Source organism: Globicephala melas, chromosome 15 (assembly GCF_963455315.2).
Source record: "Globicephala melas chromosome 15, mGloMel1.2, whole genome shotgun sequence".
Taxonomy (NCBI): domain Eukaryota; kingdom Metazoa; phylum Chordata; class Mammalia; order Artiodactyla; family Delphinidae; genus Globicephala; species Globicephala melas.
This window is the reverse complement of record NC_083328.1, coordinates 70,849,593-70,874,437: the sequence shown is the minus strand read 5'-3', so window position 1 is coordinate 70,874,437 and position 24,845 is coordinate 70,849,593. Positions and strand designations below refer to the sequence as shown.

The following is a 24,845-nucleotide window of genomic DNA, read 5'->3' as shown; positions in this document are numbered from 1 at the left end:
AAAGCAAAATAAGAAGAAAATGGGACTGCCTAGGAAAGATTCATCTCTATTTCCAGAATCTTGAACAAGGCCTATCACACAGGAGTTGCCCAGGTAATTATGACTGAAATATATGTGGGAGATAAGGGAAACACAAAATCAAACATCACACGAGGCAGTCTGTGGCTAGTGTCGTGAGAAAGAATGTGTTGTGGGGGTTTAGGCTATATCTTGATGCAAGGCTCCAAGGAGGATCCACAAACAACATGGCATTTGGCAACAGTGGAAAGTAAAGATCAATGGAGTACGGGGAGCAGCAGTGTTGGGAATATATCCTCCAGCACCAGCAAAACAGCGAGAAATAAGGCGAACTGAGAGGGCCCTGGGTCTGCTTCAAGTCCCTTTCTATGGAAAAGCACAGGAATTACAAATACGTCCTAGTTGATTCAGATCAATACATGAGAAGACATACCTAACGGTTTATAAAGCAAGAATTATCATACAGCCTTTCTGGAAGAAAGTGGTGGTGGGGTAGTGGGGGTAGAACTGAATAAACGAATATATGTACACAAATCTAGAACACACGTGCTTGTATAACAAAAAGAGCACTACAGATACGTTCTACCACCTCGAACCCCTCCACACTGAATCATTACAGGACGGGCTCTGCAAGTGCACATTTTCTTTTCATTTGACCTACAGCTCTTTCCTGAGGGGATTAGTTAGGTCAACGACTCCCAACAGGCACAATCACTGCAGGGCCTTCTGGAAATGGGGGAAGAGGGGAGGGCATGTTTGGTTGTCACAATATTTGATTGCTTCCTCACTCAAATGTGTATTTTAATAGGTGAGGACCAGGATGTTAAAAGTCCAGCAAATTGGCAGGCAGTCTTATAGGAACACAAATTGCCCTTACCCTGCCTACCTTTCAAATACCAAGAGATTCATGTAAGTGGAAAAACTGTTTATAGTTATCTGAGCCTAGAACTCAATTGCATTTCACGTGGAACAAAGTAATTTTACATGGAGGCAATGTATTTTCCAAGAATGCACAAGGAAGGAAGGATGTAAATACCATGTGAAAGGAAGATGATCCTCTGCTTTGTATTCAGGGGTGAATTATCGTGTCTGTACCATATTTTCAAATAGTTCAGCAAAAACTGAAAAACACACACACATGCAGATAAAGCATACAGCAAAACGTTCACGCGGTTTGATCTAGTTATTTGATACAGATGTTCACTGTACTCAAATTTTTTTCTGTATGTTTGAAATTTTTCATAATAAAAAGCTGGGGGGAAATCTGTCTAGACCCCATTAAGTGAGAGGCATAATAGAGGCAAGGAGCACAGATTCTAGAGCTTCCCCTCTCGTGCCTCAGTTTCCCCATCTGTAACATGACGATAATAATAATACCTACCCACAGAGGTGTTAAAAAGGATTAAATAAGTTAAATGGAAGCTGCTTAGACCAGAGCCTGGAACAGAGCAGGCACTACTGAAGTTACAGCTATTACTACAGTGAACAGTCACCCACCCACACACCTGCTGATCGCTCCATCCCGATTATTTGTACAAGCAGAAAGGTTGGGAATTCTTGACCAGGAGTGATTTTCACACAATTTCCTTCCAGTCAGATCCTTTCTCTCTCTCCCCATTCCTGTATCGGCTCCAGCCAGATAGGTACTACTTAGCCTCTGACACTCAGTGCATTTTCTTCCGACATCTCTTGACCTTGTTCTCTCCCCAGCCCACCTGAATGCCTTTTCTCCTTCCTCTCTCCTAATTCTTACTCATCCTTCAGGACTGTGGTCCTTTATGCAGTTAGCTCTGAACAGCTATGAATAGACATGGAGAATAAAACTTGAAAGGTAAATATCTGCAAACATACAGTAAACAGTGTACATTTAAGGCCAGGCACCAGCTCCTCTGTGAGCTTTGCCAGGCTCAGCCATCACTTGGCTGTCCTCCTCTGAGGTCCTTCTTCCAGACACTTAGCATAAGACTGCCTTGAAGTGTCAACTACCTTTCAATTTGTAAATCTAAACAGACTTTAAACTCCTTGAGAACAAGGGCTACACCGTTCTTTGCTATCTATTTTCTTAGGCTTCTCACAGCTCCTTGCAGTGGATGCACAATGAAATCTTTCTTCGACCCAGGCTGCTGCATCTGCTCTCTGAAGAACCTGCCCTTGTTTTTAATGCAGCCTCAGATATAAACATGATCCAAAGGCTTTGCCCCATACAAAACACTTCACTTGACAATACCTTTCGTGCTCACACAAAGCAGAGCAAACTTCCAAGCAGAAGTTTGCTTGGAAGCAAACTTCCAAGCTGCATATCTGCGCATTTGGAGGCCAGGGCACATGGAGGTACTGATTGGGTGTCACTTGGTACCCCCCCAGAACATATCGAAAGCCTAGCATGAGCTGTGTCTTCTTTTTCCTCCCAGCAAACCCATCATTCTGCCTGAATTCTCTATTGGGAGGACTAATGTGATTAATGGGTGATGCTCTGAAGGTGACAGGACCAGAGTCCTTTTCCTGCTGTGGTCTCCAAGAGACCACACACATTCTGGTAAAGCAAGGGAGAAAAAAAATCATCGCTGCAGACCAGGACTTTGGTCCCAGCACCAGAACAGAATTCCAGTGAGCTAAGCTGGACCATGTTGTTCATATGGATCCCTTGCTTAGAACCTTCCAGTACCTCCCACTGTACTTAGAATGAGATCCACACTTATCTTGGTCTGCTAAGCCTGAGGTGACCCGAGCCCTGACTACTGAAACCGTACCACTCTCCCTCTCATTGCCTATCCTCCAGCATCATGGTCCTATCTGTTCTCTAAACAGGACAAACTCAACTCTATTTAAGGTCCTTTGTTCCCGTGGCTTCAAGTCACAGTTCTACTACTTACTACTGTGTGACCACAGACAACCTACTCAATTACTCTGAAACTCTGCTTCCTCATCCATAAGTATTTATCAAGTGCCTACTACGTTTGTGTCCTATTCTAGGCACAGGAGATAAAGCAATGAATAGAACAGACAAGGTTCCCACTCTCTTTAGCTCATCTTCTACTGGACCAAAGGCAATTAAATAAAAAAATAATTTCAAACAGAAGCAAATTCTATGAAAAAAATTAAACAGAGCAATAGGACAGGTGAATGAAAGTGGATACAGCAGGCTAGATTCGAGGGATCAGGGAAGACTGCCTGAGGAGGTGACATTTGAGCTGAGATCTATTATTAAGGGAAACTGGGTAAAGGGTACATGGGATCTCTCTGTAGTATTTCTTACAACAGCGTATGAATCTACAATTATCTCAAAAAGCTGAAAAAAAATCACCCTGGCTACTATGTAGTTACTGTGTACATACCTACATAATATGTATACATACATACATGAAACTTTTTCAATAACTTCAATAATCTGTTTTATTTAACCCAGCATTTCTTAAAGTATCATCATTTCAACATGTAATCAACATAAAAATCATTAATGACATATTCTTGATCTTTGTACTAAGTCTTTGAAGTCCATTACGTACAATACATCTCAGGTCGGACCAGCCACATTTCAGGTGAATAGCCACTTACGGCTAACAGCTACCACATCAGACAGCACAACTACAGAGTTCTATGGAAGGTCTTTGATTATGAGCACTGAACTTCCACCCTCCTTTCTCTCTGTACTTGCTCCTCACCCTCCAGTTTTATTGAGATGTAACTGACATATAACACTGTATTAGTTTTACGTGTCCAACCATAACTCTTGTAGTGGGACAAGAAGGGAATCAGAGACACCGGCAAGCAGGCCGCCGCTGCTGTCACAGTTCACAGTTTGCAGCCGTAGCAGTGTGTGATTTGCTGTTACGGCAATGTAACCAAATGGACCTGGTGTGGCCAGGACAGTGGAAGAGATCAAGGAAGAAGCTCTGTAGCCTAAGCAACTGGGTATTTTGAGTCCTATCTACCTACCAGTGCTGCTGTAAGATTAAAAGAGCTAATATGTGTAAGACCCCCAACACAATGCTAAGCACACAGTAGATGCTCAATATATGTCAAAAATGAAAGAAAAAAATTCAATCCTAAAGTTTCAGTACATAAAGAACTAAGGTACATTTCAGATACTGGATAAAATCTCCCAGTTCCTTCAGAAGTTAAAACTAGTTCCCGACTCCATTTTTCAATGATTAAAAAGGAGGACCAAGCAGTACATTTAGACCCCTTTCTAACGTCTTTTTCAATCAAAGAAACATAAACATGTATCACAGTGAAGTCAAGGATTCCCACAATTATAAAAATCCTAAGTTTTTACTGTCAACCCTCTCAATCTAGAAGTTTCAATTAGATTTAAATTAAAATTTAAATTAGAAGTGACATATCTTCTAATACAACACTGGCTAGATGACTACTAGAGGTGATTTGTGCAGGATCTTTTGAAAAGAAGTATCACCAAAATATACTGGAATTCCAGGAGAAAACAATCGAGTAAAGAGCCTGTGTAATAAAACATTTAAATAGAACAGGCTATGGGAAATAAAGCTAAGAGATCATATGTCATTGGGGCCAAATAGTGGAATTAAGATCTTGCTCTTTTTGAGCTAAAACTGCATTTTGTATTTATTTGTTTCTGTTATTTGGAGGTACAGAATGGGGGGTTAGTTTCTTTGAATGAAGATGTTTATAAAAGTTCAAGACGCTATAAACTACAAATGGTAAGAAGGCCAAATTTTTACTAACTGAAAGAACAAAAATCAAACTTTTAAAAAGTGAAACCTAATGGCAAGTAGTAGTTTGAAAAGGGAAGGTCTTCCTGAGAATTTAAGTTTAGGGCACTGACTTTCTGACCTGGACTTATATAACTCTCATACCCAGGAGACACGACAGTTAATTGTCCTGTCAAACACTGCAGAAATTTATTACAACCATCAGGGATATTCCATGTCTCTTCCCACAGTATCTACTAATTCTTATCTCAGACAGATATGTGTGTGTGTGTGTGTGTGTGTGTGTGTGTGTGTGTGTGTGTGTGTGTGGTTTGGATGAATGTTCTGCATAATTAGAATTCTTTGCAGTACTGAGGAGAGAGCAGAGTGTTTAAAACGTAGTCTTCATTTAAAAGAAAACTGATTTTTTTAGAGGAATTCTGGCTTTGGGAAAGGAAAAGCTATTTTTAATTAAGAGTTGAGCAAAGTTTTATATGAAAAATATAGACAAATGAGGATACTGTTTATATTTCAAAGATGGTGAAACAGATTCTGCTACAAAATTTTTCCAACATTAATCCCCAGCAAACCGTTCCTTAGGAAAACTATTTTTATCCCTTTATCAACTTGGTTGATAAGTATTTCATTTCCAGTGCAAATATGAACAAGCTATATAAAGCAAAATTGTTTTCATGCTTTAGAAACAAACATTTTGCAAATGGAAATGAAGCTTATTGTACTATAATGTTTATTTGCTAGGCTGACAAATGACTCTGGGGCCCACTAATATCAGGAAGTCTTCAAACAAGTATCCATACAAGGGACAGGCTTGACTCCCAAAAAGCTCCAAAGAGCACAGTTCCTCCAGATCAGAACACCACCCCAGAAAATTGTGATTAATGTTCATTAATCCAGAACACATTTACATGCATGATTCCACTGCCCTGTGTGGTAGATAGGATGCTATTAGCATTCCTATTTTTCAGATGAAGAAACTTCAGTTCAGAAAGTCTGATGTCCAAGGTTACTAAGAGCCACAGCCACCAAACGCAGCCCCCTCAAGCTATGCAGCAGTGACAGTAATGGCAATGGCAGTAATGGCGGTGACAGGGGCAGCACCTGAGTTGCACTCACCATGTGCTGGGCATTGTTCTTGACACTGTTCATGTGTCAGCTCATGAAACCCTCACAACAACCCTGTGATGGAGGCAGGCAGGTTTGTCTCTGGGCCACCAGCCTCCTCTTTCTCCACGCTGCCCGTCATACAGGCCCTGCTTCCTTCCCCACAAAATCAAAATGGGCACCACAAAGTCTTCACATTCTCTCTACTCAAATCAAAAATTGCTCTAAAATGTTAATTGTTGAAGCTAGATGACATGTGATGGGGGTTTCTTTACACAATTCTCTCTACCTTTATGTTTTCAAGTCACCTTATAAACATTTACCATTTTTTTGCTCTCACATGGAATCTAAGCTATTGAAGAGGATAGAACACTACCTACTAACAATGAATTCAAAGGAAATATTATGAAAGATGGCTATGTAATAATAGAAAGTGACATTCATTCACTCTTTCCATGAACATAAATTGAAGGCCCGTATGTTAGGACGTGTAAAGGTCCAATGAAGGACTGCTGTCCTCAACAAGCTAAGGGTTTGGTAGCAGAATCAAAACGAATGCAGAAGTAATTACAAAGGAGGACTATTTGTGATAAATGTAATAAAAAGAAAAGTTCAAACAAAGTGCTATGTGAATTGGAAAAAGAAGTCGCATCAGGACAAATTGTGTTACACTGATTTTTCTAGGACAGTCCAAACTTTTTGGTGTATTAAACACTAAACATTATCTAAAATCTGCGAGTGGCCCACAACAAGAAATGGAGCTAAATCCAAAAGCAAAATTAGGACTGCAATGTCCACATGCCCTCTTTTATGGGATTATAATGATTTCTAGACCAAAATCCAGGCCTCTCGGTAAAAAGGGGCTAGCATTCCTCCCAAGTCCTTAGATTAAAACATACTGATTGGAGAAGGTTTTGCTGTAAAGAAGCTCAACGGCGCACCATCTCTAACACAAAACACTGAGAAATAATATAAATGTCCACCAACAGCGTTTGGTGATATCATTCATTTCAACTGATGCACAGTAATCCCTACATAACAATTTAAAAAGAAATAAAATAGAAGCTCTCACCCTGATGGGATCAGGATTAATAATGGTAGCATCCATTACAGGAAATGATTTCCAGTTTTTACTGGAAAGCCACTTGTGAAGTAGTCCAAAAGCAAAAATCCTACATTTTGATGAATTTTTTCTCCCAGTCTTTTCAGCGGTCTCTTCCATCTCTAAATTGACAAGAACTTTTTATACTCATTCACTTTTACCAGGTCTTTTAAACATTCAACTTATTTTTCACAAAAGCAATGTCTTTTTTTTCTTTTTTGTCCTCATTTTTTTTCATTAGTTTACCTCACAATATTTTGTAATTACAGTAACAAGTAAAACTGGGATAAACAGGCTTGGGGGCAAAGCCAACTGACTCTTGTTGATTCTCATCATCATCGTCATGGCAAATATTTATAATGTGTCTAGTATGTGCCAGCCACTGTTCTAAGTACTGTACGTACATTAAGTCCTTTACTACGCAATAACAGTCTAAGTACTACTGTGACCATCACTTTACAAATAAGGAAACTGAGGCACAGGGAAGTTAAGTAACTTGCTCGAGATCTTACAACTAGGAAATGGCAGACTGAGAATTCAAACCCAGGCAGCCTGGTTCTAAGTTAGCGACTCGGACCACTAAAACTCCCTAAAACCAAACGGAAGAGAGCTGCAGTGCGCTGGTGCTCTAGAGCAGTGCCGTCCAACAGAACTTCTGCAATGATGGAAATGTTTTATACCTGGGCTGCTGAATTCAGTAATCACCAGTCGCATGTGGCTACTGAGATTGAGAAACTGGATTTTTAATTTAACTTTAATTAACTAAAATTTAAACAGTAACATGTGGCTAGTTGCAATTATATTGGGCACATCGTGATATATATATACATATATATATATCACAATGTGGTTAAACGGAAAATATGAATTATAAAACATTATATCAAGTATGTCTCATTACTGGATTAAAAAACCATGAACAGAAAGACAGTAAACACATACAGAACTGTGGTTTCTCCAAATGGAGGGTGTGGAGGACACGGTTGGCTGCGTGGTGGGCACTGCACGTTGCCAGACCTACAACCATTTTCTCTCTCTTCCACAGCAAGAGAATTCCTCTGCTGCTGGGAACAGCGACGTGCCCAGCTAAGAAACTACATTCACTAGCCTCCTTCACAGATATAAATGGATAATGAGATGTAAACTGTACGTGCTGGCTGGGACTTCTGGTACTTGAAAGGGTGTCCTTTGCCCTCCCTTCTCCTACTTCTTCCTGCTTCAAGGAAGGACTGTTTGGTTAGAGAGCCAGAAGCCCACTTGTGACCACAAGGTGACCATGAGAGTGCCAGCCGTGTGCTAAGGATGGTGAAGCAGAAAGAGAGAAAAGGCTAGACTGTGGCACTGCCACGCCAGCAACAGATTGCCTATTTCGGACTTAATGTTTTTTGAAAGAAAAATAAATAACTCGTCTTATTTAAAGCCTTGTTACCAGCAGCCAAAGCAAATCCTAGCTGACCAGTCTACTCAGTGTCCATTCCTCCTAGTCACAGAAAAAATTTCTTCCTAACAGACACGCAATTCTGTTCCTGATTGGCCTAAAGATAATTTCATCCCCCTCGTAAATAACTTGTTTAAGAACCAGGCCGAAGCCAATAAGGCATGGCGTTGCCCTGGTGACAGGAAGTGGTTCAGGAATGGGCACATGACCCAATTCAGGCTAATGACATTGTAGGATGAGTATGGGGGGTGGGGGGTTCTGAGAAAATTCTCATTCTTAGCAGATCAGAGGAAGTAAGGATCTTTCTACTGCTTTGGTAGGTGCCGTACATGGATCTGGGGCCCAGAACTGCTGCCCATATTTTGCTGCTGGCCTGAGGATGAAGCCAACACCCCAGGGAGGACTCAACCAAGAGATTCACAGGGCAAGCAGCCCGAGACAGTGGATTACATTAATGCTGAACTCTGTCCTACTTCTGGAGCAAGTACAAGTTATGTGAGCCAAAAAATATCCCCACTCTAGAGAGATCATCTTAGAGGCAATCGACTAGGTGCTAAGTGTTATTCAAATATTGTGAGAAAGGCAAATGAGTGAGGTCTTCCCAAGGGGCATGCAAAGTTGGGCACTGGGTCCTTAATATTTCTGTGCCTTTTCCATACAGGCCTGATAAAGAAGTTATTATACAGTAAGTTACCAAATACTGAGTTATTTAGGAGAACTTTTTGTTCGTCTACAGGCTTTTCCAAAGAAGGTTACTGAATAAGTGCACATGTTTCAAAGGTCTTATAAGAATCCTAACAGTTGGCAGATAATGTCAAGTACTTACTACCTGCCAGACCTTGTGCTGAGCCCTTTATCTCATGCAATCCTCACAAGAGGTGAGGAACTCTCATTACATCCATTTTACAAGTGAGGAAATGCTGAAGCTTAGAAAGAAAGGTTAAGTAAAAAAAGAAGCAGACTCACAGATACAGACAACAAACTAGTGGTTACTAGTGGGGAGAGGGAAGGGGGAGAGGCAATACAGGGGCAGGGGAAAAAGGATTATGAAATTATATAAAATAATGTTTGTGAAACTTTTGAAAATTATAAAGCAATATAGAATTTTTAGAAATTCATTCAATAAAACAAAAGTTAAAATTTTTTTAAAAAGATGATCCTCCTATTCACATGCTAATCACATAAGGGCTTTTCGACAGTTATCAAGCAAAATAAAACATTCTTCAAACACTAAAAAAAAAAAGAAAGAAAGGTTAAGAAAGAAAGGTTAAGTAACTTGTAGAAGAAAGCAGAAAGGGCCAAGATTTGAACTGATGTCCAAAGGACTCCAATGCCTCCTAACCACGCCTTTGTACTGCTTCCTTTGGACACATAAGAACACATCTATGATTTCCGTGAGGCTGCACTATTTTTAAAATATTCTGTTCTCTTGACCCTCTAAGTATACTATACTCATCAGAACACAAGTCCCAACTTTTTGGTTTGGAAAAGATGGACATACATACCACATACAACAAGCAGAGATCATCAAGAACCACTGAATGTTAAACCCTATGCACACAAGAAAGCAATATAATTACATATGTTTAATTTATGTTGCAAATTCAGATTAGATAACCAACTCTTCTTTTTCAAGTTTCCTTTTGGTGGTAAGTAGAAGCACATAGCAGGCAGGCTTGTGGAATTGGGAATGGGAGAAAAGAAGGTAACTCACATTTAATAAGCCCCTTGTAGTGGTCTCATTTTATAATGGTTAACTCTCAAAGGACCTCATGAGATATTTCACAGATAAGGAAACCAAGACTACAAGACCTTGCCCGAGGTCACCGTGATCTGCCTGAAATCCAAGGTCTTGTTCTTCCCGCTACACAACTCTGCATTCCTACAAGTTCTAGCATTTTCGAAATACTGGCTGAAAGAGACCAATGGCTCTGAAGCCATAGGAAAGCTACACCATTTTTAGGAGCCTCTCTGGAAATACCATTTGAATTAAGTTTCAGTTACTTTCAGTCATAGTGCCTTCAGCTTGAATAGATTATCCATAAGAAAAGAACCTCAATTGAAAAGATCTAATGCCTCAGATTTTAACTTAAAAACCACAAGGAAGACTTCCCTGGTGGCGCAGTGGTTGAGAGTCCGCCTGCCGATGCAGGGGACACGGGTTCGTGTCCTGGTCCGGGAAGATCCCACGTGCCGCGGAGCGGCTGGGCCCCTGAGCCATGGCCGGCTGAGCCTGCGCGTCCAGAGCCTGTGCTCCGCAACGGGAGAGGCCACAACAGTGAGAGGCCCGCGTGCCGCAAAAAAAAAAAAAACAACCCACAAGGAAACAGGTATTATGTTTCAGATAAACTAACTTATAATATATATAGTATTTATTTTCTTAGGCAGCAAAATACAATCAGTAAGCAGTAGAATGCTAGGCTTTGGTACAAGAGTTCAAACAGAAACACAGTCTAGTCCTAGAAGTACACTGGCTACAGAGAATCACTTTTTAAATAAATCACCCCAGCTGCCTCATATTCGACTAAACAGCCTCATAATAAATTGTTTATGAAAACTTAGAAGTTATATTTTTAAATGACATTTGTATATGAAACCTTCATTCTCCAGGCAGTTGAGATGCCCAAATAGAGAATGTTACAGCATAGAATTACTCTGATACAAGTAAAAATTAAATTAAAAACAAAAAAGAAACATTTTGCTCTGTTCCTTTGTTTACAAGGTATCATCTGCCTATATATCTCCCCCAAATCCTACCATCTTCAGAGCCACTCAACTAGGTGCTAATCTCTCTAATATTGGCAGGTATTAGCTGTCTCAAACCAAAAGAATCATTTTTTCAGTAAGAGGCGTGTGCCACCAGTCCATATGGAAGCCAAGGCAGCAGCTGAAAAATGAAACTGAGCAGGGGGTAGCAGGAATCCAAAAAGAAAACCAACCAACACTGTCAAACATATTTCAGAAATAATAGACACATAGATCAATGGAAGAGAATTGAGTTGAACTGCCCAGAAATAAACCCACACATATATGGTCAATTAATTTTATTCAAAGGAGTCAAGAATATACAATAGAAAAAAGATCGTGCCTTCAACAGTGTTGGGAAAACTGGGCAGCCGCATGCAGAAGAATAAACCTTGACCACTTCTTACACCATATACAAAAATCAACTCAAAATGGATTAAAGACTTGAACGTAAGACCTGAAAGCATAAAACTCCTAGAAGAAAACAAGGAGGGGTAACCTCCTTGATATCAGTCTTGGCAAAGACTGGATCTGACACCAAAAACAAAGGCAACAAAAGCAAAAATAAACATGTGGGACTACATCAAACTGAAAAGCTCTGTACAGCAACGGAAACCATCAAAAAAATGAAAAGGCAACCTACAGAATGGGAGAAAATATTTGCAAATCACATACCTGATAAGGGGTTAATTTCCAAGATATATAAAGAACTCATGCAATGCAAAGAAAAACAAACAATCTGACTCAAAAAAACTGTCAGAGGACTTGAATAGACATTTTTCCAAGGAAGGCATACAAATGGCCAATAGGTACCTGAAAAGGTGCTCAACATCACTAATCATCAGGGAAATGCAAATCAAAACCACAATGATATCACCTCACACTTGTTAAGACCGCTTTTCTCAAAAAGACAACAGATTACAAGTGCTGACAAGGACGTGGAAAAATGGGAACACTTGGGCACTGTTGGTGGTATGGAAAGCAGAGTGGAAGTTTCTCAAAAAATTAAAAACAGAACTACCATATGACCCAGCAATTCCACTTCTGGGTATTTGCCCAAAGGAAATGAAATCTCTATTTTGGAAAATCATCTGCATCCCCATGTTCACGGCAGCATTATTTACAATAGCCAAGACATGGAAACAACCTAAGTGTCCATCGACAGATGAATGGATAAAGAAAATATGGTGTGTGTATACATATACACACACACAATGAAATACTAGTCAGCCATAAAAAGGAAATACTGTCATTTAAAACAACATGGATTACAGAGTGAAGTCAGTCAGAAAGAGAAAAACAAATACCTTATGCTAACACATATATATGGAATCTAAAAAAAAAAAAGGTTCTGAAAAACCTAGGGGCAGGACAGGAATAACGATGCAGATGTAGAGAATGGACTTGAGGACACGGGAAGGGGGAAGGGTAAGCTGGGAAGAAGTGAGACAGTGGCATGGACATATATACACTACCAAATGTAAAACAGATAGCTAGTGGGAAGCAGCTGCATAACACAGGGAGATCAGCTCATCAGCTCGGTGCTTTGTGACCACCTAGAGGGGTGGGATAGGGAGGGTGGGAGGGAGATGCAAGAGGGAGGAGATATGGGGATATATGTATATGTATAGCCGGTTCACTTTGTTATAAAGCAAAAACTAAAAACAAAACAAAAAACATGGATGAATCTTGAGGGCATTATGCTAAGTGAGATAAGTCAGACAGAAGACAAATACTGTATGATCTCACTTATATGTGGAATCCAAAAAGAAAACCAAACCCATAGATACAGAGAACAGACTGGTGGTTGCCAGTTGCCAGAGACAGGTGGCAGGGGTCGGGGGCAGGGGTAGATAGGTGAAATGGGTGAAGGTAATCAAAAGGTACAAACTTCCAGTTATAAGACTAGTAAGTCCTGGGGATATAATGTATAGCATGGTGACTAGTAAAAATAACGTATTTGTATATTTGAAATTTGCTAAGAGAGTAAATCTTAAAAGTTTTCATTACAAGAAAAAAAAATTGTAACTATGTGCGGTGATGTTTGTTAACTAAACTTGTGGTTAATCGTTTCATAATACATACATATATCAAATCATTATGTTGCACACCTAAAACTGATACAATGTCATATGTCAATTATATCCCGTATTTTAAAAATCCTTCTAATACTGTTTTAATCATTTAATCAATAAGGAGAGGTTAAAAATATACATAAATTAAGTTCATTATCAAAAAAGAAAGAAGAAAAAAATAATAATAGCAGCTAATATTTACTGAAGGGTTCCCATGAACAGGCACTATGTTAAGTGATTTAACTACATAGTCAATCCTTAGAACAACTCTATGCAGTAGGTCCTATTATTAAAGAACTTACTCAACGCCATACATTTATTCAGAATATTACAATATTCAGAATATGGTAAAGCCTTGAAACTTTGCTCCCGCATTTACTGGTTGATTCTGAGCAACACACACTCTCTGATTCCAGTCTCCATTGCTTTAAAATGTTAACTGCACGACACAGTGCAACATCTGCATTTCCTAGGCCTCTGTGGCTGGTGTCACTAAATACCCCGCCCACTCATGTCCTAGCCAATCCTAGTCAGGGCAGGAACAAATATTAGGACTACTTTTGTTACCACTGTGAGCCTGGGAGGAATGGCTGCCCTCACCCCACTCCCATGCCCCAGAAGCCAGCCAAGAGGCTGAGTCAGTTTCTCCACAGGCCCAGTCCTGACTTCCCTCCTCTTCCCAACCAACTCATACTGATGAGACTCCAGCATGCTTTCAATGATGTCAGTGTTGGCTGAAATCATCTACCCCACCTCAAGGGCAACAGACAATCGAAAGTATCTATATATGAAAATCCCTGGAGAGTTCACATTTCTCCATGTATTCAATCCAACTGGAATAGTAGAGGATTAGGTTATTGGGGGTAATGTAATTTTGGTTAACTGGTGGTCACCCAAAAAATCTTTTAAACGACATTCTAAAATGGATCAATGTACTGCACTATTTTGTAAGTAGTAGATTTGAACATAATTGAATCCTTGGCTGAGAAATCTGCTACATCTCAGGGTGGTCATCTAAACACTGGAACATGCCCGCAATGTGGAATACATTTTATACCATTGGCTTACACATATATAAAAAGGGCTGAAAAAAAGTTTTACAAAAGAAAGCTTATTCTTAATATATGAGATATAATCTTTTTTCTGTTCTACTGGGGGTTTTTTCCCACTAAAAGAAAAAAATATGCTGGAACTCCTCTCCCAAATAATTCCTCTACCTACTAATTCCCAACCTACTGTAGGTAACAACCTACGGTTTGAAAAGCACTGGTACAAGCAGCCCTTCACAGTGTGGTTTTGCCAGCACATAAGACCAACCCAGAAAAGCAATGTTGTAAGTAACCAGTATTGGACAGAACATACAGGCTGTTTTCTTAAAAAAATATATATTAAGCTGAATTATTAACTGAGGGAATTTTCTCCACCTACCAGAGAGGAAAATACATGACAGTCGTGCAAAGGTTTCCTTTAATCAGGAGACAGTGGGATTTAACAGAGCACATGACTTGGCATCAGGAAAACCTGTATTCATTTTGCAACCACCCCCCCAATGAAATCGATCTTGGCAATGATAATTAACAGCTGCTAAAACCATTCTGTGAAAGGCTAATGAGAAACTTACAATGAAGGGATCCTTCCAACAAACACCTGAACCCAATGATCAATCTTACTATCACATAAGGTGAGAGCCAGCCTTTACTGCCTGCTGATGTGATACACAGCACCACCCATGAAGTACAATGGACAAAAAAATAAAGGGAGGAACACCTTAAAGGGATCTAACCAGCCAAATCCAGAGTAGTCCTACAGGACAAATGACCTGATTTTTCAACAAATAAAGGGCAAGGGCCGGGGGTGGGGGGGGGGAAGAAGAGACGCAATTGCTATAGATTCAAAGATTTACGAGACTATCACCCAGATGTAACAGGTGGTCCTTGTTTGGATCCCAATTCAAACAAACCAACTGTAAAAAGACATTTATGAGATAACTGAGGAAACTGAATACCAAACGGATACTAGGTAATATTTAGGAATTACTATGTTCATTTTCTTAGGTGTGATTATAGGCAGAAAAAGGGGGTGAAAAAAACCCTTACCTCTTAGATGTATATTAAAGTATTTATAGATGAAATGATACGATGTCTAGGATTTGCTTTAATATAATCTAAGGTGGGGAGGGAGTGGGGGCTATAGATCAAATAAAACTGACCATATGTTGGTATCTGTTGAAGCTGGGGTATAAGGTATTATACCATCTTTGTACTTTTGTATATGTTTAAAACTTTCCATAATAAGAAGCTATAATATAAAAAGAAAATAAGAAAACCTGGATTCAAACTCCGGAATTCATTAGATGTAGGAGCTGGGAGGTTTCTTAAATCCTTTGATCTTCAATTTCCTCATCTGAAAGCAGAAATGATAATCCCTATTGAAGAGTTACTGGGAGGAATGAAATGAGATCATGGGTTCACATCTTTTGGACATGCAGCTCTCATAAACTGCAAAACGCTTAAGAACATCAGCACGATAGTTAATTCCCTCTCTGAAACGCTCTGGAAGCAGAGACACATTACAGGTTTGTGGGAATAGAAATAGGTAATAAGCTGAATCCATTTTAACTCTCAACAATTTTTGTTTTGTAGTAATCCTTTAATAAGACACTGTTTACTTCACTGGCCCCTTTCTCCCCAAAGGAGAGTGTCAAAGATATTGCAATCAATTGCAGGTCTTGCGGCTTCTCTGGTGGCACAGTGGTTAAGAATCCACCTACCAATGCAGGAGACACGGGTTCGAGCCCTGGTCCGGGAAGATCCCACATGCCGCGGAGCAACTAAGCCCGGGCGCCACAACTACTGAGCCTATACTCTAGAGCCCGTGAGCCACAAGTGCTGAAGCCGCGTGCCACAACTACTGAAGCTTGTGCGCCTAGAGCCTGTGCTCTGCAACAAGAGAAGCCATTGCAATGAGAAGCCCTCGCACTGCAATGAAGACTAGCCCCCGCTCGCCGCAACTAGAGAAAGGCTGCGCACAGCACCAAAGACCCAACACAGCCAAAAATAAATAAATAAAATCTTTAAAAAAAAATTTGAAAGTCTCTAACTTGAGCTGTTTATATTTCTTGTTTACTTTCCCAGTTATATTTCCCCTGCTAAAGGTAGAAAGTAATTTTCAGGAGACTGTGTTAAGATACAACTGAATGCAATTAGGAATCAAGGTAACCTAAATAGGACTTTGTTTAAAATATTCCAGGTGCTTTGAGAAGAATAGATTTGCATCTTCCAGCATTAATGCTTCATCTCAAATAAAAGGAAATTAACAAAGGTTCAAGTCTAAGTAACACAAAGGGAAATCTGTCGTTATCTGGCTTCAGCTTGCAGAATGGGTTGGCGGGAGCCAGGGTGATCTTTCTATAATGCGAATCTGATTAAGTCATTTCCCTTCCTTTCAATGGTTTCCCTCTGCTTCCAGGAAAGAGTCCAAACTCCTGAACAAAAAGGCTCAGGTGGCTCTCCAGCCTTATTTCCTCCCTCCTCCCCCAGTCTAAGCCCCTTCTCCCTACAGGTCCCCAAGGCTTCATCCTCCACTCCTTTCTCCCTTACCTCTTAGTTGTCAAGTCCTGTTGATTCTCCTGAAATGTCTCTCAAATCTGCCCACTCCATTCCATTCCTGCTGCCACTGCCCTAGACCAGGCCCTTTTTTTTTAACTTTTACTCCCCCATCTCCCTAAATAGGTTGCTTTTTCCAATTATGAAAGCCATTCATGCTCATAAAAAAGAAAAATAAGGCAATAAGGAAAGGAATAAAAGTCTCCCCATGATCTCAGGACACAGACATAAAGAACTTATCTTTCTGGCACATTCATGTTTGTAGCAGCATTATTCAAAATAGCCAAAAGGGGAAAGCAACCCAAATGTCCATCTATGGAATGGATAAACAAAATGTGTTCATAAATACAATGTAGGTACAAAATGTGTATATCCACACATGGAATGTTATTTAGCCTTAAAAAGGAAGGAAATTCTGACACATGCTACAACATACACAAACCTTGAGGACATGATGTTAAGTGAAAAAAGCCAATCGCAAAAAGACAAATATTGTATGATTCCACTTATATGAAGTATCCAGAGTGGCCAAATCCATAGAAACAGAAAGTAGAATGGCGGTTGCCAGGAGCTAGGGGGAGGGGGGAAACATGGAGTTGTTTTTTTGTTTGATTTTTTTTTTGTGGTACACGGGCCTCTCACTGTTGTGGCCTCTCCCGTTGCGGAGCACAGGCTCCAGACGCGCAGGCTCAGCGGCCATGGCTCACGGGCCCAGCCGCTCTGCGGCATGCGGGATCTTCCCGGACCGGGGCACGAACCCGTCCCCTGCATCGGCAGGCGGACTCTCAACCACTGCGCTACCAGGGAAGCCCCCGTGGAGTTGTTTTAATGGGTATAAAGTTTCAGTTCCACAAGATGAAAAAGTTCTGGAGGTTGACTGCACAACACTGTGAATATCCTTAACACTTAAAAACGGTTATGATAAGTTTATGGGTATTTGACCACAATTAAAAATAAAAAATTGTTTTAAACAACTCATCTTTCTAGACATTTTTCCTATAAATATGTATACACTTAACAAAAACAAAAATAGAAACATACGGTCATCTGTTTTTCACACCTAACCATATGATGTAAACATCCTTCTCATATATATGGCTCCCGCCTCCTTTTTTAACAGCTGATAGTACCCATCATATAACTGCATCATGATTTAACCAGTCGGCTTTCAGTTTTTCAATATTATAAAAACATCACAGTCAACAAGTTTGCATATTTTCTCATCATGTCCATAACAGACATCTGGTTTCTTTACATGCCTTTTTTTCTGGTATCCCTACCCCGATTTTCCCAAGGCAAAAATACCTCCTCTTCACACAAGCACCCATCCTGACCCATGCCTCCAAACCTCCAGCCAACTCTTACTCTATCTGACTAGCTAGGCACATTTATTTTAAAGTTTATTCCTAGGTATTTATTTTTCATGTTGCTATTGTCATTTCACCTACAATTCCATCTTCTTACTATTGCTTTTTGTCTCTCTTGTAGCTTGCTTATTTTTAACTCAATTCTCTTGAATTTTCTCAGCAGATAATCATATCAGAGGCAGACAATCGTATCATTTAGGTAGCGATTAAGAGCAAAAGCTCTGGCTCAGGCAGGCCAGGATTCAAATCCTGTGTGACCTTGGCTAAGCATTACCTCCATTTCCTCATCCATCAGCTAGGAATTACACTAGAGGCTATCTCCCAGGGTTGATGTAAAGATCACGTTTTCAACTGAGACTGCATGGAGAGTGCTTAACACAATGTTAGTTCAATAAATGTCTCCTATCTGTTGAGAAAGAAAATAGAACTTTCTCTCCATGCTTACATCTTTTACTTATTTCTTCTGGTTGCATTACACAGGTGTGCTCCTTTTCAGCAATTACCTTGCTTTCCACGTCTCCAAAACTAAACAAAACAAAACAAAAAAGCCGTCATCAGACTCTTTGTAAAGGATCTGTGCTGTGGATCGCATCCACTCTCACATTCGCTGGAAAGTTGTGCCATTGATCTTCCCCTTCATCTCCTGTATTTTCTCAGTCTCTCCCTCACTACTGGCTGTTTGCCATCAGCATTTAAATCTGCTTGTGTCTCTCTCCTGCTTAAAACGACTTCACCTGATTCCCCAATTGCTCTCCAGCCTTCTCGCTTCTCTTCACAGCCAAACTTCTTGGAGCTGCCTACACTTTGCCTTTACTTTCTCACATCCCACTCTCTCCTCATCCCACTGACATATTACATTGAACCTTTGGAACCTGCCGATATTATAGATTCCACCCCCATCATTTCACCAAATCTGCTCAACTGGGTCTTCAGTGACCTCTATATTTACTTATGCAAAAGGCACATTTTAACGTTTAACTTCTTTCACTTGAAATCTCAGCGGCATCCAGCAAAGTGGACCTCTTCCTTGGGCTTTCATTACTACACTCTCCTAGTTTTCCTCCCACTTCTCTGGCCATTTCTTCTTGGTGTAGTTCTAAGTGAATGGTTCTGCCTAGAGTGTACAAGATAGTGGCCCTGAATGACCTGGGCCTTCAAAAGAAAAAAGAAAAAACTCTCTGGATGGGTCTCTTCCAATACTGATTCAGTTCCAGTTGTACTGGACTGCTTTCGTCTCCATGAATGTACCTTTAATGTCTGGAATACATGCCATGAGGGCAGGAACCTGATTCCTTTCTACTTACACAGTGCCTGGCACATAACAGGTGCTCAGTTAATATTTTTTTGAATCCCCATAAATGAAGAGCTGCAATATGAAAAACAGACTGGATAAGTGATGAGACCAAGAAAGAACAAAAAAAATCCTGATCTTTTGAAAACCATACCTCTGATCACGCAACACACACTCACTACCTGATTTAAATCCTTTGGTGCTCCCCACTAACCCCCATGACAAAGTCCAAACTCAGGAGGAGATACAAGTAAAGTCTTTCTTCTATAAGAAGAGCACCTGCTTATCTCTCAAACACACCGAACCAGATCACTTCCACTTCCCGGAATCTGTCTCTAAACAGGCTATGAAATCCCTGCAGATGCCCAAGAAGCCTGCACTCTCTCCCCAAGACCTTGCACTGGCCGTTCTCTCTGCCTAGAACACTATGCACTCCACCGGCTTCATCTTCCGGCCAATACAGAGGCAGCCTTCATGTCTCATTTTGGAAGTCATCTTCTTTTGGAAACTCTCTTTGACCATCCTCCCCAACCTCATCTCCGGAAATCTGGGTTAACTGCCTTCTCTGTGCATTCACAGTCCCCTGTATGTCCAAAATCATAGCTGGAACCACAATGAGTTCCTATTTATACCTTAAATCTGTGGAGTTCCCTGAGAACAAGATGTCTCATTCACTTTTTTACCCCTGGCAATTAGCCCAGGCCCTGATACACAACACATGCTCAATGATGGACCTCCTTGTAGTAGTAGTAGTAACAACGAAAGCTCCCAAGGCTTACCTGCAAGGATTTGAAATATATTATTTGCTTTGTAATAAGCTTCTAAGATAGGTGCTATCATTACCCCCATTCTGCAGATGGGAAAACTGATGGACAAAGAAGTTAATCCTTTCTGGCCTCAGAAGAGTCGCACAGATGCACATTTTCTGCAGTTCTGAGTTATTCCTCGACCCCAAATAAGAAGAGCTTTAAAAAAAAAACTTTCGAATCACGCCAATGGCCCCCAAATATAATAAACAGACCAAAGCGCTGGATGGGTAAAGGGCAAGAGGGGGCGCAGCCCTGGCGCCAAGGGTGGGGGGAGCGGATAAAGGTCAGGCCCCGTCTCCTTCCCGGGAGTCCCCAGCGGCCCAGCCCCTCGCCCGCTGAGACGAGTCGACGCCGGGAACCGCGCGTTAAGACCGCGACTGCCCGCCCTGCCCCTGCTCACCTGCCGTCCCGCCGCCAGCCGAGCCCGGGCCGCTGGCCCGCAGCGCCTCCCCCGGGCTGCCTGGCGCCCGCCGAGCGCAGCGAAGCCCGTTGCCTTGGCGACCGGAGCTGCCGAACTCCCGCGGCTCGCGCTACGGCGGCTCGGAAGGGACCAGAAGGCCTCGCAGCCCCTTCCGCAGCCCCCTAGCGGGCGGAGGAGGGAAAAGCGGGCGGAGGAGGGAAAAGCGGGCGGAGGAGGGGAAAGCGGGCGGAGGAGGGGAAAGCGGGCGGAGGAGGGGAAAGCGGACGGAAGTCCGGGTCCGGAGCGGAGGGGGACCTGGGTGGGGTTGGAAGCCTCAAACTTGGTCCGGAGGGACGGGAGAAGGAAGGAAGCTTTGGGGGAAAGGGGGACAGCCAGGCCGGGGGAGAACTTGGGCTTCATATCCTGCGTGTGCCTCAGTTTCTCTGTCAGCTGAGATGGAGAGTATTCCGGGAGATGACAGAGCTGCAGGCGGAAGCTTGCTAGACTGGGAATATTTAAAGACGTGAAAATTGATGTGGGAAGGGTGGCACATGCCTCTCCCTCTTTAATTTCCAAAACGGTGGTGGGACAAAGAATTTTTTTTAAAAAACTAGAAAAAGAAACAAAAAAAAACTTGTTTCTTTGGGCTCATGGTGAGAATTCGATCACCAGATTTAATTTCAATATGAGAAATAATGTACTTTAACTCGTGACTAGCAGTTATACTTCCTGGAATAATCCTGCAGATAATCTTGGAACATGAGCATAAAGAATATTCATTGCTCCATTGTTTGTAACAGCAAAAGGGCTGAGACCAGTCTAAACGTCCATCAGTAACAGATTAATTATGGTACATCTGTAAAATGGATTACCAGAGAAAGAATTAAGAGGGACTGAGGTAGATACAGATACAGTTTCCATATAGACCTAGCTTCAAGCTATGCATATAGCTGTTGACTGAAAAAAAAAAAGAAGCACAACCTAAAAGTTGAGAATTATGTTTTATTTGGCTGGACACAGCCTCTCAGACAGCTCTGAGAGACTGCTCCAAAGAAACGAGGGAGGAGTCAGAATATATTTGAGTTTTTGCAACAAAGATTACTGTTAATTAAAGAAAAACATATCTCAAGTTGAGGAATTTAGCACTTTTCTGTGTATGGGAAGATGCAAGAGTCTGGCCTCACTGAAATCATTCCTTTGATATGCACCTTAACTATCTAGGGCCAGTATCCTGCTTTTCTCCATCCTGAATCCCCCAGGATGCACAGCTGGGGGTGACTGCAGTGGCTGAGGTTTGGCAGCCCGTTGGTCTCCATCCTGAGTTCCTTCAGGCCTCGCTATCTGGGGTGTCTGTAGTGGTTTGATGGCTGCAGCATCCTTTGTTTACTGTTATGTGTCACCTACAAATTGGCACTTGCCACCTGCCTCTACAAGGATTAAATTATGAGTTGCTGCAGCTGCTGACCTTCAACACTCAGTGAAAGGAGTTCAGGGTGGAGATCAGGAAGGAGGCACTCTGTGCTCTAGGAAAAACTGGCAGAACAGGTCTTCAGATGGTTACTTTTTTTTTTTTTTTTTTGCGGTACGCGGGCCTTTTACTGTTGTGGCCTCTCCCGTTGCAGAGCACAGGCTCCAGACGCGCAGGCTCAACGGCCATGGCTCACGGGCCCAGCTGCTCCGCGGCATGTGGGATCTTCCCAGACGGAGGCACGAACCCGTGTCCCCTGCATCGGCAGGCGGACTCTCAACCACTGCGCCACCAGGGAAGCCCCAGATGGTTATATATATTTTAAGAGAAGATTTTATGAGTCCAATTCTTACATTTCCTCTTATCTAGAAAAGCACTAAAATCTTTCATGGTGATGTCTGCTTCTCGTGACTAGCAGCCACCTTCTGCAAAAATGTGTGCTTGACTGCATGTACCCCCCCTTCACCAAAATCACATACACAGTGACCTCCCCCCCTACCTCTTTGGAGCCGTTTCTCAGAGCTATCTGAAATGCTGTCTCCCGGGCTATAGTCCTCATTTGCCCCAAATAAAACTTAACTCACAACTCTCATGTTGTGCATTTTTTTTCAGTCGACATATGGCAGGCAACATTTTTCACTTCACACAGCGATAGTCTCCTAACTAGCCCTGTCTTTGCTTCTACTCTAACTTCCAACCCTGCCCCAGTCTCTTCTCCACCCAGCAACCAAAACGATCCTTTAAAAATGTGAACATGGGGCTTCCCTGGTGGCGCAGTGGTTGAGAGTCCGCCTGCCGATGCAGGGGACACGGGTTCGTGCCCTGGTCCGGGAAGATCCCACATGCCGCGGAGCAGCTAGGCCCGTGAGCCATGTCTGCTGAGCCTGCGCATCTGGAGCCTGTGCTCCGCAACGGGGGAGGCCACAACAGTGAGAGGTCCGCGTACCGCAAAAAAAAAAAAAAAAAAAAATGTGAACATGATCACATCCTTCCCCTGCTCAAAACCTTTAAGTGTGCTGAACAAAATCTAGAGTTACCATGATCAACAGACCCCGTCCGCCTCCAAATGAACTACCTCCCTGGATAGCTGTCCAATCCCATCTCTCACCATTTTCCCTCTTGTCCATGCTCCAGCCACCCTGGCTTTGTGGTTTTTAAGTTAAGTATACTTCTATCTCAGGGCCTTTCCTCTTGCTGTTCCACATTGGGACCACTCTTCCTCCAGATATCCCCATGACTTCCTCACTTCCTTCACATCTCTGCTCAAATGTCAGGTCTTCAAAAAGACCTGCCCTGCCTATTTAAAATAGCAGACCCCACCAACTCTGCCTTCTCTTCTCCTGGTTTATTTTTCTTCGCAGCTCTTGTCAGTATCTGATGGAATTTTATACATTTATTTGTTGCCTGTCTCTTTTTGTTCCCAGTGAGTTTAAGGTTCTTGCCTCGTTGTGAAAAGAATTTGGAGACAAAGCAGGGAGGTTAAGAAAGTAAAGTGAGAATTCATTTAAGCAAGAATCCACTTTTAGGGGCTTCCCTGGTGGCGCAGTGGTTGAGAGTCCGCCTGCCGATGCAGGGGACACGGGTTCGTGCCCCGGTCCGGGAGGATCCCACGTGCCGCGGAGCGGCTGGGCCCGTGAGCCATGGCCGCTGAGCCTGCGCGTCTGGAGCCTGTGCTCCGCAACGGGAGAGGCCACAGCAGTGAGAGGCCTGTGTACGGCAAAAAAAAAAAAAAAAAAAAAGAATCCACTCTCAGAGGGAGAGGGCAGACAGGTGAGGAGCTGCTATCCTGAGCTTCTCTGGCAAGCCGGTTATGAAGGGCATACAAATGAAGGGGTGAAATAGTCACTGGGGAAAGAGGAGTTTGGGGGTACTATTCCCTGATTTTCATCCCAACTCCATCTTCCCGAGGGGAGGAGGGATTTTTGTCCTTATTTAGTTTAGATCAGAAGTGTCATGGCGTTGGTGCATGATGGGTACTTCTAATCTGCTAATTTAATAAGGCTAATTTTATTGTAATGAGAGTGTAATGAGCAACAGGTTACATTCGGATGCAGGAGATTCCTGCCTTTCCTCACCTTTCTTTGTCTGCTTCCAGGACACTTATCACCCAAAATGTGTGGTTTCCTGTTAGTCTGGAGGTTCCTGCTTTTCTCTGTCTGACCATGGACTCCTGCTGTTTACAAGATGCCTGACTTCCTCCCACCTGGCCCCTGCCCCTATTTCTCTGCTCATACCTAGCTACCTGCCTGCTCTAACATTTTCACTACAGCATAAACTCTTTTAAGGGCAAGCATTTCGCTGTTCCCTGCTGTTCTCTCATCACTGGGAACAGTGCCTGGCACCTAGTAAGAGCTTGGTAAATATTTCTTGAATGAATGAATAAGTGATGTGATATAAGCAATGTACAACACCACGTGGTTGGAACGCTACAACAGGTAAACAGGGAGTGGCAGGTAATACATACACAGCTGGCATATGCATACAAGAACTCTGGAAAGAGATTTGGGACATGGCGGGGGGCGGGGGGAGTAAGCTAATACATTTTCACTGTATGTACTTGAGAAATAAAATACTGCCTGCCATCTCAGTAAACAAAGGATCTAGCTACTACATTACGGCCTCCCGTAGGACAGTGAACCCTGAGGGAACTCAGGAAGGAAACAGAATGCCTGCCATCTAGTAGTCATTAGACTGCAGCCACTCCCAGCGGTGCAGCTTGAGGAATCTCAGGATGAGAA

General features: G+C 42.1%; 1 protein-coding gene across 19 annotated transcripts in view; it reads right to left on the bottom strand.

Moving 5' to 3' along the window:
- PKIG (cAMP-dependent protein kinase inhibitor gamma) overlaps window positions 1-24,845 on the bottom strand; it is a 110,715-nt gene that overhangs the window by 81,454 nt on the left and 4,416 nt on the right. For 4 of the 19 annotated variants that reach the window (XR_009558937.1, XM_060284325.1, XM_060284322.1 and 1 more), the window contains exon 1: window positions 20,640-20,776. The exons of 4 other annotated variants lie outside the window; for them this stretch is intronic. The gene's annotated coding sequence lies outside the window, so the exon portion shown is untranslated. Of the gene's footprint in view, window positions 1-15,493; window positions 15,571-18,584; window positions 18,665-20,639; window positions 20,777-24,845 lie in introns of those variants that run through there. 11 more of the 19 variants (XM_060284320.2, XM_060284318.2, XM_060284316.2 and 8 more) reach the window with 10 other exon arrangements.